The sequence below is a fragment of the Arachis stenosperma genome, chromosome 1 (assembly GCF_014773155.1).
Source record: "Arachis stenosperma cultivar V10309 chromosome 1, arast.V10309.gnm1.PFL2, whole genome shotgun sequence".
In the NCBI taxonomy this organism is placed as follows: domain Eukaryota; kingdom Viridiplantae; phylum Streptophyta; class Magnoliopsida; order Fabales; family Fabaceae; genus Arachis; species Arachis stenosperma.
Genome location: NC_080377.1, coordinates 67,793,292 through 67,799,389, shown reverse-complemented (window position 1 = coordinate 67,799,389; position 6,098 = coordinate 67,793,292).

Genomic DNA, 6,098 nt, shown 5'->3' with positions numbered 1-6,098 from the left:
AAGCCTCTTGAATTTAGTGATACTTTGAGTGGTTGTTTTGGTTTATTGTAGGTGAAGAAAAGAAAAGAAAATGAAAAGCGTGGCCAAAGAAAGTGTAGCCAAGAAAAGGAAAGCGTGGCCGAATCAAGAAATAGCGTGCCGCAACTCATAGGGGAAGCAACCTTGCCCTCCACAAGGGCAGAATGCCCTCTAGGAGGGCAGCATTAAGTGACCAAACCAAGACAAGGCAACCTTGCCCTGCCCACTCCAAGGGCAGAGCACAAAATGGTGCCTTGGAGCCAAGAGAAGCAAACTCTGCCCTGCCCTTGTGGAGAGCAGGATCGGGCTCCATGAGGAAAGAAATTCAAGGGAAAATGACACCCATGCAAGCTACAAGTTTCGAACAAGGGACCATGAGGAAGCCAAGGACTAAGGGTGACTATGGTGCCAAGAAACCAAGAAAATAACTAGCGTGTTTGCTTCCTCCGTGATTCGAACCCGAGGCGTGCAATATGGAAACTCTGCCCTGCCCTTGGCGCGGGCAGGGCAGCATTTGAAATTGGCGCATCACACACAAAACCTTGGCGCACCAACTTTGCTTCCTGGCGCACCAACCGCGCGCAACATTCCTTTCCTGGCGCACCAAACCATTCCTGCCCTGCCCTTGGCGCGGGCAGGGAGCATCCCACGCATCAACGTGCAGCACGCGCACGCGCGCTCCTCAAGCATGGCGCACCAAGCGCGCGCATCAACATTTTCTGCCCCGCCCTTGGCGCGGGCAGGGCAGCTTCTGGCGCACCAATTTCTTCTTCATGCGCACCATGGCCGCACCAACTCCAAGCACCAAGCATCAATTTTCTGCCCTGCCCTCCACAAGGGCAGGGTAGCCTCCTGGGAGTGGATTTCATGGGCCGAAAATTCAAATTAAATTCCCATTTTAATTCATTTCTTCACCAATTCAAAAGCCCATCCAAACCCCATTATCCAAGAATAGAAAGTGTATAAATAGTAGTTAGTTTGATGTAATTAGGACCTTTATGCTCACTTTTGAATTTTTACTTTTACCTTGGCTTTTGAATTTTCACTTTCACATTCCTTTGGAGTTTGGACTCTCTTGGAATTGTTCTTGAGAGAATTGGCCGAGAACTAAGAGGATCAAGGGAGAATTGATTGATCTCCTTCCTCATTTCCCTTGGGCAATTCTACTCTCTGTTTTTCTGAGTATTGGATGTGTGAAATTGGGGAAATTCTGTCCCAATTCCCATTCAAACTCTTTGCAATTTGTTTTCTGCATAATTCACTTTCAATTCTGTTCTTCTACTGCTTCATCTTTAATTTTCTGTCAATTGCTTAGTAACTTCAGATCTGGGAAGGAAATTGGGTTTTAGGCTCTGCTACCTAAGCCCTTGGGATCCTGAGATCACTTTTGGTTCTTCTGTGAACCTTTACTGCACTTTAATTTCCTTGCTGTTTAAATTTCTGTTTGCATCCAATTCAATTTCTGCTACTTTCATTACTGCAATTTACTTTTCCTTCGTTTAGATCCTGCAATCCCATTCCTCAATTCCCTTTTACATTCAAGCAATTTACATTACTTGCCATTTAAGTTACTGCAATTTACCTTTCTTGCACTTTAAGTTTCAGTTATTTAGTTTCTTGTTCTTTAAGATTCTGCAATTTTTCTTTCTTGCTCTCCAATTTACTGCCTATTTCCCTTTCCCCCTTTACATTTACTGTCATTTACTTTCTGTTAAACACAAATCACTCAACCAACACTTGATTTGCTTGACTAAACCACCCACTAAACTAAAATTGCTCAATCCTTCAATCCCTGTGGGATCGACCTCACTCTTGTGAGTTATTATTACTTGATGCGACCCGGTACACTTGCCGGTGAGTTTTGTGTTGGATCGCTTTCCACACATCAACACCTTCCATAACGCTTCATCATTTTGATGAGCCTTTAGGAGTTCGGACTTAAAGTCACTTGAGATTTCTAATCGGCTCAAACACAAAGTTCCGGATACTTCTCGAGTACCAATTTTCAGACTCTCGAATCCCTTGAGTAACTTCTCCTCTTGAAGCATCATCCAAGCCGCATATAACGACTTCCGACTTAACGCATCCGCCACTACGTTCGCCTTTTCCAGATGGTAATTCAACTCAAAGTCGTAGTCCTTCAATAATTCCATCCACCTCCTCTGCCTCATATTAAGCTCTTTCTGATCAAAGAGGTACTTCAAGCTCTTATGATCAGAGAAAACTTGGAACTTAACCCCATAGAGGTAATGCCTCCACACCTTTAGCGCAAACACGACCGCAGCAAGCTCCAAGTCGTGCGTAGGATAATTAACTTCATGTGGCCTCAACTGCCGTGAGGCATACGCCACCACATTATGATGCTGCATTAGTACGCACCCTAAACCCTTTAATGAGGCATCACAGTACACCTCAAATTGCTCGTTCGACTCAGGTAACACTAACACCGGTGCAGTGGTCAACTTTTTCTTCAATGTCTGAAAGCTCTCCTCGCACTCAGGAGTCCAAACAAACGGAGTGTCTTTGCGGGTTAACTTTCTCATTGGCAAAGCTATCTGTGAAAAGTCCTTGATAAACCTTCGGTAATAGCCAGCTAAGCCCAGAAAACTCCTTATCTCCGTTACGGTGGTTGGTTGCTTCCAATCCATCACAGCCTCCACCTTAGTTGGATCTACGGCTATTCCCTTCTTACTCACCACGTGACCCAAAAACTTCACCTCACTCTTTCAAAACTCACATTTAGACAGTTTTGCATAGAGTTTCTTCTCCTTTAGAATCTGCAACACGGTCCTCAAGTGTTTCGTATGCTCTTCCTCAGTCTTGGAATAAATCAGTATGTTATCAATGAAGACAACAACGAATTTATCCAGAAACGGACGGAAAAATCTATTCATATAATCCATGAATACTGCTGGAGCATTTGTCAACCCAAAAGACATTACAGTGTACTCGTAATGACCATAACGAGTCCTGAAAGCGGTCTTAGGGATATCCTCACCCCTCAACCTTATCTGGTGATAACCGGATCGCAAATCGATCTTGGAGAAAACCCCAGCTCCTTGTAACTGATCCATGAGATCATCAATTCTCGGCAATGGGTACTTATTCTTTATTGTGACCTTGTTTAGCTGCCTGTAATCCACACAGAGGCCCATACTCCCATCCTTCTTCTTTACCAGTAACACTAGAGCACCCCATGGAGAGACACTCGGTCGGATAAAATTCTTACCCAACAAATCCTCCAATTGAGACTTCAACTCAGTTATCTCTAACGGTGACATCTTATAAGGAGCACTTGAGATTGGTCCCGCCCCGGGCACCAACTCAATAGCAAACTCAACCTCTCGGTTAGGTGGAAACTCATCAATATCATTGGGAAACACTTCCGGAAACTCACACACAACCGGAATCTGCTCCAACCTTTGATCATCACCCAAAATGCCCGCGGTTAACAACAGGATTCCCTGACATTTGATTCCAGAACAGTTCACCATCGTCGAATTCAAGTAATAATTATTCACCACGACCGGCCCTTCTGTATCTTCCGGTATAAAGTATACCGACTTTGTAGAACAATCAAGCAGGACATGGTTCTTAGATAACCAGTCCAATCTCAAGATAAGATCGAGACCGATCATCGGTAAGCAGACTAAATTATGAACAAAATCGCGCTGCTTGAACCTAAAGGAAACTTTCGGGCATCCTAGCCTAGTTACCATGGCTTCATGGGTAGCATTATACACTCTTAGGTCATAACCTAAGGTTACGATCTTCAATCCTAACTCATGGGCTTTCTCAAATGCAATGAATGAATGTGATGCTCCCGAATCAAATAAAGCATTTAAAGTTTGACCAGCCATTTCACAGTTACCTCGAATAAGTGTCTCAGATCCCTCGGCACCTATAGTTGAGGTGGTGAACACCCAACCAGTCTGTTGTGCCTTCCTAGCACCTTGTTTCTGCTTCTCTAGACAACTTGCGGCTTTATGCCCCGCCTTTCCACAATTGTAGCACAAACCCCATCCGGCCTTGCATGGTGCTCCCGGATGGTGACTCCCACATCTAGTACAAGCTTGATCATTCTGAGGCTGCTTCCCAAACTTCTTCCCTTGGAAGTTGTTGTTGTTGGGCCTCCTGAGAGAGCTTCCCCTCTTGAAAGGCGGACCTCTAGGTGCAAAGCTCTTCCCTCGGTTCTGTGGAAGTGATCCTTTGTGACTCCCTTTCTCAGTGGTTGCCCTTTTTACACACTCTTCAGCAACCCTACACTGGTTTACCAACTCGGAGAAAGTCCTAATCTCCATTGGTCCCACTGAACTGAAAATATCGCTCCGGAGTCCTCCTTCATACTTAACACACTTCCATTCCTTATATTCCACCGGAGTCCCTTGGCACATACGAAAGAACCTGAACAGCTCTTCAAACTTGTCAGTATACTCTGATACGGACATGGTACCCTGCTTCAGCTGTAGTAACTCAAGTTCCTTAGCCGACCTAGTAGAAGTCGGAAAGTACTTCTTATAGAACTCCTCTTGGAAGACATTCTAGGTGATATAGTCATCACCCTACTGCAGAAGACGTCGGATACCTTGCCACCAATGCGACGCTTCACCGGTGAGCATATAGGTAGCGAACTCGACACGCTATCCTTCAGGTACCACTTGTGCTTGCAGTGCTCGCTCTATAGCCTGAAACCATGTATCAGCCTCAGTTGGGCTAGAAGTTCCCTTGAACTTAGGTGGATTAACCTTCAAAAAGTTTGCCAGTGTCATCGGGCCCTGAACTCCACCTCCATCATTGCCATGGTTGTTCATCTGTTGACCAAGAGCCTCAGTAGTGGCTTGCATAGCAGCAGCCATATTCTCCAACGCAGTCATAAAGTTCACCGGGTCATTAGGGTTATTCTCCGACACACGAGCATTCGTACGACCTCTTCCACGGCCTCTACTGCGTCCACGAGGCGCCATCTGGTCCCTATACACACCAAACAATTGATATTAAGTTGATCAGTCTCAATATCGGAAGTCTAGTGCTTCAAAGTCCAAAATGCATGCTCATGAATGTTTATGCCAATTATATCAAGCAGATATACTAATAGCACATAACACACATACAGAGAATGCACAGAAGCATAGTCAGTCCGTCCCTCAGGCTCTACAGGAACGAACTGCTCTGATACCATAATGTAACACCCTACCATACAGAGTCTTATGCTTAAGTCATAATTCAGAGATGGCAACGTATTACGACCTCTAAAATAAAAATTTAGTACGTATAGTAGTACGGATGATTGATTATAACTAGGAGCCTTTGTAGAAAAAGGGGTAAACAAAAATCGCAACTCGAAAGCGCAACACTCCGATCGATAACGTAACGAACAAAGATAACCAACGCGATATTATATATATACAAAGGAGTGTCAAAAACAGGAATATCAAAACTCAAAATCCGGCTACGAAGATAACCGGTCCAAGCATAGCAATATATACATATGATAAAATAAGGAAAACCCCAAAGGAAACCCAAAGGGACAAAAATACATAAACCTATTCTCCAAAACCTCCCATAAGAGGAGTCATCACTGTTTGTATTATTTAATGGAGATAAAAGTATCTAAGAAAAACATATAAACTAACACAGAGTCCCCAAGAACAAAGGATCTTCGCTAATCCAGAAATCTCTAGCAGGCCTCAGCGAGAAACCTCACGTCCTGCATCTGAAAATCACAAAATCCGCATGGGTGAGAACCAGAGGTCCCCAGCATGGTAACAGCTTCCACATATATAATACAAAATAATAGAGGAAAGCCAAAGGCAATCCTAGAACTTCCTCCAGATAATTCAAAGCTTATAAACAAGCTAAACCATAAAAGGGCATCTGACTAAAGATTCTTTAGTCTAACTAATTGTCCTTGGGCACAAAATTTCGAACAAGGGAATCGAGGTGGATCAAGGTAGAGGTAATTGAAAAATTACCACCACCTGCCAATGTTAAGGCAATCAAAAGCTTTCTGGGGCATGCAGGATTCTAAAGGAGGTTTATAAAAGATTTTTTAAAAATCACCAAACCTCTGAGTAATCTGC